This window comes from Misgurnus anguillicaudatus, chromosome 23, assembly GCF_027580225.2.
Source record: "Misgurnus anguillicaudatus chromosome 23, ASM2758022v2, whole genome shotgun sequence".
Classification (NCBI taxonomy): domain Eukaryota; kingdom Metazoa; phylum Chordata; class Actinopteri; order Cypriniformes; family Cobitidae; genus Misgurnus; species Misgurnus anguillicaudatus.
Window position 1 is genome coordinate 27,846,009 of NC_073359.2, and position 13,767 is coordinate 27,859,775.

At 37.4% G+C, this 13,767-nt stretch overlaps 2 protein-coding genes and 1 long non-coding RNA gene across 3 annotated transcripts in view; all 3 read left to right on the top strand.

The window, feature by feature from the left end:
* The window catches only part of LOC141359269 (uncharacterized), a 368,361-nt gene that overhangs the window by 326,610 nt on the left and 27,984 nt on the right, over positions 1 to 13,767 (top strand). The window lies entirely within an intron of this gene.
* Positions 1 to 13,767, top strand: part of LOC141359266 (SLAM family member 5-like) — a 106,289-nt gene that overhangs the window by 72,004 nt on the left and 20,518 nt on the right. The gene's annotated exons all lie outside the window — the stretch shown is intronic.
* Positions 6,346 to 8,216, top strand: LOC129453771 (uncharacterized). Its single transcript, XR_012366134.1, has 3 exons — positions 6,346 to 6,604; positions 7,230 to 7,340; positions 8,035 to 8,216. It is a non-coding gene; the product is annotated as an uncharacterized lncRNA (long non-coding RNA).

Consider the following 13,767-nt stretch of genomic DNA (forward strand, 5'->3'; position numbering starts at 1 on the left):
GTTTCATCCCGGTTATCAGGCTCAAAATGTTTTGAGCTCTTATCTTTGTAAGAGATGCCGTCATTGCGCGAGAGTTTAACCGAACCCCGAGAAATTGAATGCTTTGCGCCGGCGTAAACTGGCATTTGGCCCGATTGACCACAAATCCCAGATTCGCAACGTGATTTAACAGTTGTTGCAAGTTGTCTGTCAATTTTGAAGGGTTCTCTGCACACAACAGCCAATCGTCTAGGTATGGAAGCACGCAAATGCCCCTTTGTTGCAAGGGTGCAAGAGCGGTCTGAACGATTTTGGAAAACACCCTTGGGGCTAAGGATAGCCCGAATGGGAGTACCTTGAATTGGAATGTCTTTCCTTCGAACCGGAATCGCAGAAAACAACGGTGTCGGGGCGCGATAGGTACGTGAAAATACGCGTCCTTTAAATCTACTTTCACCATCCAATCTCGTGGCTCGACTGTCCGCAGAACATCCGCCAGCCGCAGCATACGAAAGGGTAGGAATTTTAAAGTCTTGTTTAGATTCCTCAAATCCAATATAGGACGAAAGCCTCCGTCTTTTTTTGGAATGACGAAGTAAACGGAGAAAAACCCCTGTGTCGCCGCAGGTGGTTTTACTTCTTCGATTGCGTCTTTCACCAGTAATGATTGAATTTCTGTGCAAAGAATTTTGTGCTTTTCTGGGCTCGTCGTGATTGAAAGACGAATCCCAGTGTTCACGAGAGGCCGGCGACGAAACTGTAGGTTGTAACCTTGTGAAATTGTATTTAGAATCCATTGATTTGTTGTTATTGAATGCCAAAAACGGATTTGTGAAACTGAAAACTTGTTCGTCGCCACCGGCCTCAACCAGTCAACGCTGCCTACGAGAGGATTTTGTATCTCTGGGGGGGTGATTATCAGAGGCCCCCATATATCTCAAGCGATTAAAGGGGTCATATGATGAAAATGTTAGCATTGCCACTTTGTAGGTTTGAGCAAAAATGTGTCGTTTTGGGTGTGTTTTTTAAAATGCAAATGAGCGGATGAAGTGCAAACACTGATCACAATGATGGTGGTTTATTGTAATTGAAACTCTATTGTGCTGTCAAGTCCAAAAATGTGTCGTTTTGGGTGTGTTTTTTAAAATGCAAATGAGCGGATAAAGTGCAAACACTGATCACAATGATGGTGGTTTGTTGTAATTCAAACTCAATTGTGCTGTCAAGTCCTTCTTTTCTCTCTCTTTCAGAGTTCAGATTAAGGAGGCGGTATTATTCTAATAAGATATCCTTATGACATCATAATGAAAGCCAAATTTCAATGACCTGTTTTTGCTCACACCTACAAAGCGGCAATGCCAACACCCTCATCACATGACCCCTTTAAATGTTCTAGCCGGAGGTCCATATGGACGGGTTTGCTGGCCTCTGTAAGGTCCGCTAGGTTGCGGCTCTCGACCGGGAAACTGGTGGCGTGAGGAAAACGCAGACCTACCCCGGCGGAACGAATAGAGCGGATAGCCGGGTGCTTTAAATGACGTGCGTTGTTTTCCCAACTGATTCCGTGCCTCTGAAGCAACCAGTCTACGGTCCAACGCTTCTTGAGCCGCTGGCCCAAATATCTGACCGGGAACCAACGGAAGCTGACGCAAGGCGGCTCTACAAGGTTCGGAAAAAGGTGACTGTGCGATCCATACCTGACGGCGAGCCTGAACTAACAACCCCATGGCTTTCCCACAGTGACCCGCTATTGATCCCACAGACCTAAGGGCTACATTAATCAGCTCTGCAGCTGTAGCTTCAGATGAGTTAAGCGAGGCATTGATTGCTAATAAGACATGCGCCAGTGTATTAACAGTTCTCCCTAAACAGGCTGTTGAGTTATATATTTTCCCTATTAAATTATCTGTCCTTCTGCACTCCATATTCGGGCATCTCGGATCCTGTCTTAATGCTTCATCGGGTGGCACAATTAAAGATGCCACTGCAGGTTGTACTGTGGGCATTGCCCCTAGTCCTATTGGACCAGGCTCTTGCATTGCTGCCAACAGACGTGAAACACGATCCAGTCTGGTTGAATGAGCCGATTTAAATGCTTGTGAAAATACCTCCGTAAAATCTGGCGATTGAGGAATATTAAACACATTGGAGCGCGGCAAAGAATGGCAAAGGCGATTCGTATGCGCGGTTTCCGTTGCTGAAGTGGGGTCCATGCCTAACTGCGCTAAAGCAGTCTTTATTATCTTAACTAGATCGTCAGATGAAAGCGAACTTTCACTATGATCGTCCCCCTCATCCTCACTATCAATCATCCCTGGTTCCTTATCTAAAGGAAACCGATCTTCCCAGAACAGCGAGTCTGTTGCTGCCACGGAGACACAGTCAAACTCATCCAAGGATACTGTATAATCAGGTTGTGGAAGGGACGGGGTTCCAGACTCTTCCCTACCCGATTCAAAATTCTCAGAAGCTGGCTGGGGTTGTAATTTAGCCAAAAACTCCTGAATTTTCCCCATACCATCAGCCAATTCATCTACTCTACGCGCAAGATCCTTCTTGGCTTCTTTTTTCTTTTGACAAGGAGCAGAAGCCGATGCTTTTCGTTTTACAGCTCCCTCCTTAATCTTTTTAAAAGCCGCCAGTCGAACGCGTCTTACTTCTAGAGGCATCACGCTGCAATGCATGCATGGATCCTCCAGCGCCTCTTTAAGATGATCAATGCCGAGACAGCTCGGGCATTGATCATGAGCATCCTCGAGCTCCATGCGCTGTTGACAAGACGAGCATTGCGCGGACAAACTCATGGTAATTGTAGGTAACTGGAAACACCACTACCTTTGTCAATAACAATTAACGCCAATCAATTCCTATGGGCGGTTTGGAAAAACCACTCTCACCCTCTTAAGTAATTGTCTAATTATGCAGGGATACAGCTTGTGGAACTTTGTCCTAGATAGCTGCACTCGCATCGCTGCAGGATCTCAAACTAGACGAGAAGACGAAAGAGGAAGTGATGACGTGTAGGGAGCTATTTATAGTCAGGCACGTCATTAAGGTCACCAGGTGACAGCTGTTATATTGGGTTCTCGATTAGAAGAGGAAGGTATCCACTCAGTCCATCTGGCGGTCTGTAGCCAAGGAAATAGAACTCTTGTTTGCTGGGGCCCAGCTAGAAATAAAAAGTTCTAAGAACGTTCCCTGAAAGTTTCCAATGTTCCCAAAAATATTCTGCTGACGTTAAAAGTGTCCAGTTTTTTGGGTTCTGGGAGCGTTTCTGTTGTCTAGACGTTGGAGTAATGTTACATTTTACCATTTTTAAAACGTTATGACAATGTCATGTTTTAATGTTCACACAATGTTTAAAACAACAGCTGTTTATTATATTGACTTGTTTGACTGTTGTGTAAATGATAGAGAAACATTGCATTTTATTATTTATTTTATAAAACATTATTTCTGTATGTTCAGTAAATATATTGCTGTAGCAAACACAATTCACTTATTAGGTTTGGATGTTGGTGTTTTGTTTCATTTAGGGTCACCCTTGTTGTGGTTGGTGTTTGTTTTGGTTGGACTCTTGACGCTTGACTTTTGGCTTGCTGGTTTTCCCCTGGTTGTGTTAACTTTCTGTTAGTGCGCCACGTTTGTTATGAACATGCAAAGTTAATAGTGTAATTTTGTGGCCGTTGGTACATAATGGTAAAGATCATCACCTAATTAACTTACTAATCAAAAGTTTATTTTCTGTCAGTGCTTTCACAGCAGTTTGTCATTAAGGAGTTTTAGAAACCCTGGACAAAAAACATCTGCTATATAACTGGGACGCACAAACACCAAGAATCAGACCACGAATCTCAACCATGGTGACAATTAAATGAAAAACTTCATGCTGCAATGCATGCTGGGTATTAACAAATTACAAACCTCATTCAGGACTCCAAGCATGAACTGAGGCATGGATAAATAAGGATTTTTTTTACAATTTTGTTTGTAGCCATGGTTGGGATTCATGGTCTGGGTATTGGAGTTTGTGCATCCCAATTATACAGCAGATATTTTTTGTCCAAAGTTTCTAAAACTCCTTAATGACAAACTGCTGTGAAAGAGCTGGATCTAATATACATTATTGGCAGAAAATAAACTTTTGATTAGTAAATAAATTAGGTGATGATCTTTACAATTATACCACCACATTATTAACTACCACAGAATTGCAGTATTAACTTTACATATTAACAAATGTGGTGCATTAACACAAAATTAACAAAACCAGGGGAAAATTAGCAAGCAAAAGTCAAGGGTCAAGAGTCCAACTAAAACAAACACTAATCACAATAAGGGTGAGTTAAAATGAAACAAAACATCAATGAGTACTATGAAAAGTTGCCTGTTTCCACTTTTCTGTCTGTAAACGCTCGTTTTTTTTTTAGCTCGACAGCTTATAAAAACTTATTTCTGGGTTATTTGGCTTGTTAGCTGTACATATTGTCACACAGCAGCTTTAAGGCATTATTCTGTTTTTTGTTATAAGCCAGAAATGACAAGGAGGCGGCCTCTCTCAATACAAAGTCAATGGAGACGGTTGGATTGTTTTCCCCGGTGGGCGTGGTTTTCAGGTTATGACGCGCTACGCTCTGTCTCTATGTGTGTGGATAGGGTGGGGCGTGAGGAGAAGACAAGGATGCTCACGACTCCCCAGAGTGACCTCCATCAATCCATCCATTTTTGTCGGTATTAGAAGTCATGAACAACAGCATTTTATACAATCCGGTCCAGCAAGAGAGAATAAAGACATTGAAGATGTAATGAAGTTAAATCAGGATTAACATACGACACAACAACATTCCCAAGATGTTACATCTGAAGAAACTACTGCTTTGTGTGTTCTTTGTTCAAGGTAAGAAAATGTATTTGTGGTTTACATTCAGTCATCGATACGTTTTAACATTGCATTCATTTCAAATAATTTTTTCCACGAGTTTGCAGCGTGCAAGTACAACAAAATGTCAATGTATTTAAATAGTTTAATCTAAATTGTTTTCGTGTTTTTCGGCTATTACAATAAGGCATTTTTTATTGAAATAAGTGTGAACAGATACACTCCCTCTCTTATTATATTAACTCGATAGATTTTTCTATGATGATAGTGAAAGTGAAACCAAATTTTTTTTACTTTAAGCCACACATACATCTATTTTTAACTTTATTACTAGTAATTAATTCTATTTATGTCATTATTTATTCAGTTTGTATATTGCATTTTGATAATTATATATTGAAGCATAATATAGGCATTGGCTATTCAATTGGCCCCCGATGTAATTTGATCTGGCCCTTTATGTAGTCTGTGAAAAAGACATCTCTAGAATAAATGTATTTAGTTGGACAACGGGCCTACAGTTACGAGTTGATGCGCATGTTTGTAGAAAAAGCTTACTCAGACATCTTACAATGCACTGTCATTACACTTTCCACCTCCTCTGCAGTCAGGAGATTATTGAATTTTGAGATGGTTCTCTGATTTCTGCTCCATTGCTTAACCCCTGTTCCGACTGTTTGGAGAAATATTTTGCTAACCTCATCAAACATATCATGTATCTATTGGCTGTTTAGAATCGCATGAACTATTCACTCTTCTAATATAAGAACTGATGAGTACTAAATTAAAATACAGTGGTGCCTGGCTATTGCTTCAGTGAGTTTATGTACTAAATATGAAAAAGTGTATCTAATTATTGAATAGTCTATAGAGATGTATTTCCTGCATATAATACAATTGGGAAACACTTTATAAATGTCTTTCAGTTGTGTTTGGTGTTGATGGAGAAAAAGTGGAGTCAGTGTCAGTCATGGAGGGAGATTCTGTTACTCTACACACTGATATTACTGACATACAGACAGATCAGCAGATACTGTGGCTGTTTGGACCTCAGGGGACTCTTATAGCTGAAATCTATAAAGAGAACAATGTCTGTGATCCATGTGGAAGCTTCAAAGACGGACTGAATCTGGACAGTCAAACTGGATCTCTCACCATCACAAACATCACAATCACAAACTCTGGACTTTATCAACATGAAATCATCAACAGTGACGTGCCTTCCAACAAAAGATTTAATGTTACTGTCAATGGTGAATAAAGTGAATAAGCCATGTCTTGTTGTAATGATCAATGATTATATTTTGCAATGAGAATTGAACATAAAGACATGTGTTTGTGATACTGTAGTATAGGCATCTCAAAACATAAAGTGTAATGTCAATATGTGCACAACGGTAAGCAGGGCGTGAAGGTTTTAGAGATGATGTATTTACACCGTTAAGAATAAAAAAACATTTCTTTCTCTTTAATGTTTTTCAGCTCGTCTGCCCATTCCTGACATCACACGTGTCAGTAACTCCTCAAATTGTTCCTTGTTATGTTTAGTGTTGAATGTGAGAGATGTGAGTCTGTCCTGGTATAAAGGAAACAGTTTATTGTCCAGCATCAGTGTGTCTGATCTCAACATCAGACTCTCTCTATCTCTGGAGGTTGAATATCAGGATACAAACACATACAGATGTGTACTCAACAATACCATCACAAACCAAACTCAACATCTCAACATCAATGATCAATGTTCAGGTGAGTCAGCAGTAATGTTGCCAATTAAAATAAAAGCACTATACATCATATAAAGCACTGATTTGTTGTTAACTAGTGCTTTACCATCAATATATGGCTTTATATGATGTACTGCTTTTATTTGAAAGTTGCTAGGTTTTGAAGAATCCGTAAATCTGTGCTTTTAATATTTTTTACCTGTGTGTATATATGCATGCATGTATTATTGGTATATAGTTTTCATTATTAACACTAAGGGTTGTATTCTTTTAATATTTGTTTTAAGAGTAAAGCCTTTCTTTGAATGTGGGATAAAATTTGACTGTGTTTTTTCCAGTTTGGCTACTGTCCCTAGTTAAGGAAATCGATATGTATTAAAGCTTAATTAAGTGTATCAGTAGTGATGTCTTAAGAAATTTCAAGCAAGAGTGATGTTGGACGAAATATACATTATTAAATCTTTTAAATCCAGCTCAATAATAATAATAGTTTTCTAAGTGCTGTATACCACTGTATATCAATACTCTCAATTAAAATAATATTAAAACAACAACACAGACACACAAAAACTAAATTGAAAATTGTGTGAATTAAACTGTATTAGATTCGTTTTTACTTAAACAAATCTGTGTTTCATGATATCTAGATTCCAGCAGCTATTTATACTGGATTGTCCCTGCAGCAGTGATGGCTGTGGTCTTAATTCTAGCAGCAGCAGTCATATACCGTAAGAGAAATCAACACACAGCAAGAAACAGTAAGTATTACAACAAATATGTCAAAGCAAAGCTTTCCTGCAAGAGTTTTGTTATCATCCTCATGTTAGACACTAAAATAACTCATAAAAGACTTTCATTTACTTTAAAGGGGTCATATGATGAAAATGTTAGCATTGCCACTTTGTAGGTGTGAGCAAAAACAGGTCATTGAAATTTGGCTTTCATTATGATGTCATAAGGATATCTTATTAGAATAATACCGCCTCCTTAATCTGAACTCTGAAAGAGAGAGAAAAGAAGGACTTGACAGCACAATTGAGTTTGAATTACAACAAACCACCATCATTGTGATCAGTGTTTGCACTTTATCCGCTCATTTGCATTTTAAAAAACACACCCAAAACGACACATTTTTGGACTTGACAGCACAATAGAGTTTCAATTACAACAAACTACCATCATTGTGATCAGTGTTTGCACTTCATCCGCTCATTTGCATTTTAAAAAACACACCCAAAACGACACATTTTTGCTCAAACCTACAAAGTGGCAATGCCAACACTTCCATCATATGACCCCTTTAATGAAATGTGTTTGAGTTCAACTAACTCAACACTGTAGAAAGGTGGCACTCTAGAGCACCTCGACCTACAGCACATCATTCACAAATACTTGTATTTTTATTTTTATTTAATTTATAGTTTTATAGCATATATTTATATTACTTTGCAGATCAAGAAACAGAAGCGATACCAATGAATAACATAAACAATAATACGGTAAGATACTGTCAGTAAGTGTGTGTGTGTGTGTGTGTGTGTGTGTGTGTGTGTGTGTGTGTGTGTGTGTGTGTGTGTGTGTGTGTGTGTGTGTGTGTGTGTGTGTGTGTGTGTGTGTGTGTGTGTGTGTGTGTGTGTCTGTGCGTGCGTGCGTGCGTGCGTGCGTGCGTGTGCCAAAGAAATAAGAACTACACAATATACATATAATCAGAATATGTAGAGAATTATACAGATAATGTTAAAACCAAATGATATAATTCGATCGTTTAGGGTAGATTGTCACTAAACTAAAAAGGGAACAGAGTTCAAAGACCTATAGTGAAGTATGTTTTTCAGCTTTTTTATCTTTAAATGATGATTTATAATAACATATTTAGACTAACAGTCCCTTTCTTTTTCACCTAGAAATTGGTTCTGTGTTTTCTTACAGGGGTCTGTCAGTGATGAAGTTCCTTGACATCTGGTTTCAAATGGAGTTTCACACAACGTTTAATGCCCTCCATAGTATGCTGATTTTACAAGCAGTCAAGTAAGTTTAAATTTAAAAAATCACAGAAAGCAGTGGTGCTTTTAAAACCCTGTTCTAATTACACAAGAGTTGCAATTACGGCATATGAGATGACCATTTGTGGGGTTTTTTTTAAAGAATTTTTGGAGCCTGATGAAATCTGCCAGCACTGCCAGCAATGTGATAAAGAGAGGTGGATCACCAACAAACTGTGCCTTTACATCAAAGACCAAACGATTGTTCACCTTAAAGGGGTCATATGATGAAAATGTTAGCATTGCCACTTTGTAGGTGTGAGCAAAAACAGGTCATTGAAATTTGGCTTTCATTATGATGTCATAAGGATATCTTATTAGAATAATACCGCCTCCTTAATCTGAACTCTGAAAGAGAGAGAAAAGAAGGACTTGACAGCACAATTGAGTTTGAATTACAACAAACCACCATCATTGTGATCAGTGTTTGCACTTTATCCGCTCATTTGCATTTTAAAAAACACACCCAAAACGACACATTTTTGGACTTGACAGCACAATAGAGTTTCAATTACAACAAACCACCATCATTGTGATCAGTGTTTGCACTTCATCCGCTCATTTGCATTTTAAAAAACACACCCAAAACGACACATTTTTGCTCAAACCTACAAAGTGGCAATGCTAACATTTTCATCATATGACCCCTTTAAGCATTTTCACATCTGGCATAGAGACGGTTTTAGCAGTAACAACATAAACAAGCGGTTTTCGTTGTCATCACGTAACTACTGCCCAGCTAGAAATAAAAAGTTCTAAGAACGTTCCCTGAAAGTTCCCGAATGTTCCCAAAAACATTCTGCCAACGTTAAAAGGGGCTAGTTTTTTTTGGGTTCTAGGAACGTTTCTGTTGTCTCTGAACGTTGGAGTGGTGTTACATTTTACCATTTTTGGACGTTATGACAATGTCATGTTTTAATGTTCACACAATGTTTGAAACAGCAGCTGTTTGTTGTGTTGACTTGTTTGATTGTTATGAAACATTGCATTTTATTATTTTGTGGAACATTGTTTCTGAATGTTGAGTGGGTATATTGCTGTGGAGGGCTCTTCACTTGCTAGGTTTGGATTTTGATGTTTCATTTTAAGTCGCCCTTGTTGTGATTCGTGTTTGTTTTGGTTGGTCTCTTGACACTTGACTTTTTGCCTAGTTTTTTCCTGGTTGTGTTAACTTTGTGGTGGTGCACCACATTTGTTATGAAAGGTTGTTAGTGTGTTTCTGTGGTTGTTGGTACATAATGGTAAAGATCATCACCTAGTTCATTTACTAATCAAAAGTGTATTTTCTGCCGATATTGTATACTAGATCCAACTCCTTCACAGCAGTTCGTCACCAAGGAGCTTCAGAAACCCCGGACAAAAAACATCCGCTGTACAACTGGGATGCCCAAACACCAAGAATCAGACCACGAATCTCAACCATGGTGACAATTAAAATTGTTAAAAAAAATCCTTATTTATCCATGCTGCAGTGCATGCTGGGAGTCCTGAATGAGGTTTGTAATTTGTTAATACCCAGCATGCATTGCAGCATGAAGTTTTTCATTTGGTTGTCGCCATGGTTGAGATTCGTGGTCTGGTTCTTGGTGTTTGTGCATCCCGGTTATACGGCGGATGTTTTTTGTCCAGGGTTTCTGGGGCTCCTTGGTGGCGGAGTGCTGTGAAGGTACTGGATCTCGTTTACATTTTTGACAGAGAATGAACTTTTGATTGGTGGATGGATTGGGTGATGGTCTTTGCCATTGTGTCCCAACAGCCACAGAATAACACTATTAACTTGGCATGTTCATAACAAATGTGGTGCATTAACACAAAGTTAACACAACCAGGAAAAAACTAGCAAGCAAAAAGTCAAGTGTCAAGATACCAACTAAAACAAACACTAATCACAATAAGGGTGACTTAAAATGAAACAAACATCAACATCTAAACCTAGTAAGTGAATTGAGTTTTCTACAGCAATGTATTTGCTGCATACAGAGGTAGTGTTTTATAAACTAATAAAATGCAATGTTTCTCTATCATTTACATAACAATTAAACAAGTCAATATAATAAACAGCTGTTGTTTTAAACATTGTTTGAACATTAAAACTGGTAAAATGTAACATTACTCTAACGTTCAGACAACAGAAACGTTCCTAGAACTTAAAAAAAACTAGCCGCTTTTAACGTTGGCAGAATGTTTTTGGGGGCATTCGGGGGCTTTCGGGGAGCGTTCTTGGAGCTTTTTATTTCTAGCTGGGTGGTAAACTCCACTAAGAAAAAGTCCTTTTAAAGTAGTTTATTTATATAACAAGCAAAATAATCAACACGTAGATTACCTAGGAAACCAAAACATTTGTTATTTTCGACAAGGTATTTGTTTAAGAGTTCAATTTAGCAACTACAGCAACTAGTCAGATCATTAAACAAACAGAAACCGGAAGTAAAGTTCCGACCAAACAATCACTTGATCTATAGATGTTACTGATCAAGATTGTATTTTACGTCAGTAAAACCCATTATTCAGAGGTCCAGCCTATAATTTAAAGGGGTCATGTGATGAAAATGTTAGCATTGCCACTTTGTAGGTGTGAGCAAAAACAGGTCATTGAAATTTGGCTTTCATTATGATGTCATAAGGATATCTTATTAGAATAATACCGCCTCCTTAATCTGAACTCTGAAAGAGAGAGAAAAGAAGGACTTGACAGCACAATTGAGTTTGAATTACAACAAACCACCATCATTGTGATCAGTGTTTGCACTTTATCCGCTCATTTGCATTTTAAAAAACACACCCAAAACGACACATTTTTGGACTTGACAGCACAATAGAGTTTCAATTACAATAAACCACCATCAGTGTGATCAGTGTTTGCACTTCATCCGCTCATTTGCATTTTAAAAAACACACCCAAAACGACACATTTTTGCTCAGACCTGCAAAGTGGCAATGCTAACATTTTCATCATATGACCCCTTTAAACGATGAAAACTAACAATTTTGTCAATCCGACTGAATTTAATCCAAATGATGTTTTATTAACGTAGTTTGGGAGGGAGAGGAAAACGTCAAACAAACTATTCTAAGCTGTCTACAATCAGCTAATCAACATATCTACCCAATCAGCACAAAGGCAAACCCGTATATAATCACAGTCACACTCACCTAATCCTTTCATTCTTAACCTACAGAACAAAAACAATCGAATCAGATAAAGGTTTTTCAATACGATTGAGCCATCAATATCATTACAAACAGATTGTTTGGTTGCATGTAAACGTAGCTATTGTAAAGTTGGCTTATAGCACCAAAGCAGACACATTCATACTTGTTGAGAGGAGATATCAAGAACATTGAGTTTTCTAGCATTGCTTAATATTAGGAATAGCATATTTTTCTCTGTCTTAAAAGTAATACTGAGATTATGCTGATTATGCCGTTTGAGCCACATTTTAAAAACACTGTCCAAAACTTTCTTCTTTCATCTTAGGTTTTCATCTTTCAGGGTGTGCAATATACTACTGCCAGCATCTTGATTGTATCTAAAATATCATATTATAGATATTTTGGAGTCTTTGCATTGGTTTTAAAGGGGTCATAGCGTGAAAATCAGACTTTTTCCATTTTTAAGTACTGTAATTGGGTCTGCAGTGCTTCTATCAACCTAGAAAATGTAATCAAGATTAACCCAGTAACTTTGTTTGGGTAAGCCATTTTCTGCAAGCATGTGAAAAATTAGGTCGTTCAGATTTTGCCTGTTTTGTGAGGTAAGTAAGGCGAATTACAATAATACCACCCCCTTTATCTGCAATATCCAACCACAGCACTGCCATAGTGCAGAGAGAAAGAGAGAAAGGAAAAAGTACTTGACAGCACAATTGAGTTTCAATTACAACAAACCACCATCATTGTGATCAGTGTTTGCACTTCATCCGCTCATTTGCATTTTAAACGACACACACAAAAACAGCTCACTTTTGCTCAGGCCTACAAATTATCAATTTTTACATGCTATAATAAATTAGCTGTGGAGTATTTTGAGCTAAAACTTCACATACGCACTCTGGGGACAGCAAAGATTTATTTTACATCTTAAAAATATGTAATAATATGACCCCTTTAAAATCTTTATGCTTACTAATAAGCTTTGCATGGGTTGACACCTCAATATTGAATTTTCTACAATCCAGTGCATGGCCTTTACTCATCTGAAACTTGTATTTTAAGTATTATATCAATCAATGTGTGATAGAGCTTTCTCTTCATTAGCTCCAATATTATCAAATGCTTTACCAATAGAGAGACAATAAAGCACTTTAAAATTTCATTTTAAAACTAATTTTTTCATGTTAGCTTTAACTTGATTTTTGTATTTTATATTTGTACACATTTTATATATTTAATTATTTATTTTATATATTCATATTTTATATTTTTGGATTTACATTCGATTTTTAAGTTTTTTTTACTTTGTGACTGTTTTGGTATGTATTTTAAAGGCGCTATAGACAAATTAAGAAATTAATTATGAAAATGTAAAATGTCTTTCAATGTCTTTGTAAAAGTGCACAATGGCTTAGGGTATATTTATAATGTCTTACTTGTTTACAATAAAACGTGCATTTTTACATAAATAAACATTATATTTAAATAACTACTTGTGTGTCATTTAACATGTGTCTATAAGTGAAGTAAATATAATAAGTAATTGGCCTTAAGTACACAAACATAGGAAACAAATATTTAGTTTTTTTAAATATTGTTTGATCTTGTTAGGATGTCCAAGTACAATAATACTGCACAACATCACAATTTCTGCCTCACATTAGGCTTTATTGTGAAAGCCCAGAACAAGAAATAACATTGACCTCTTTTAGGGGCGGTTTCCCGGACAGGGATTAGACTAGTCCTAGACTAAAACATTTTTAAGAGCTGTCCAAACTGAGAACAACTTGCACTGACATATCTTAAAATACATCAGTGCCCTTTGTTTTGCCTCAAAATGCAGGTAATGTTTTTAGTAAGGCATATTTGTTAAAACTAGTTATATTGGCGCCACCTGTGAAAACGTTGTAAAAGCAACAACATCTGTTACTTTTTACAATATAATCGCAAGATTTTTCTAAAAATATGTTTTTAGGAAAAAATTATTATT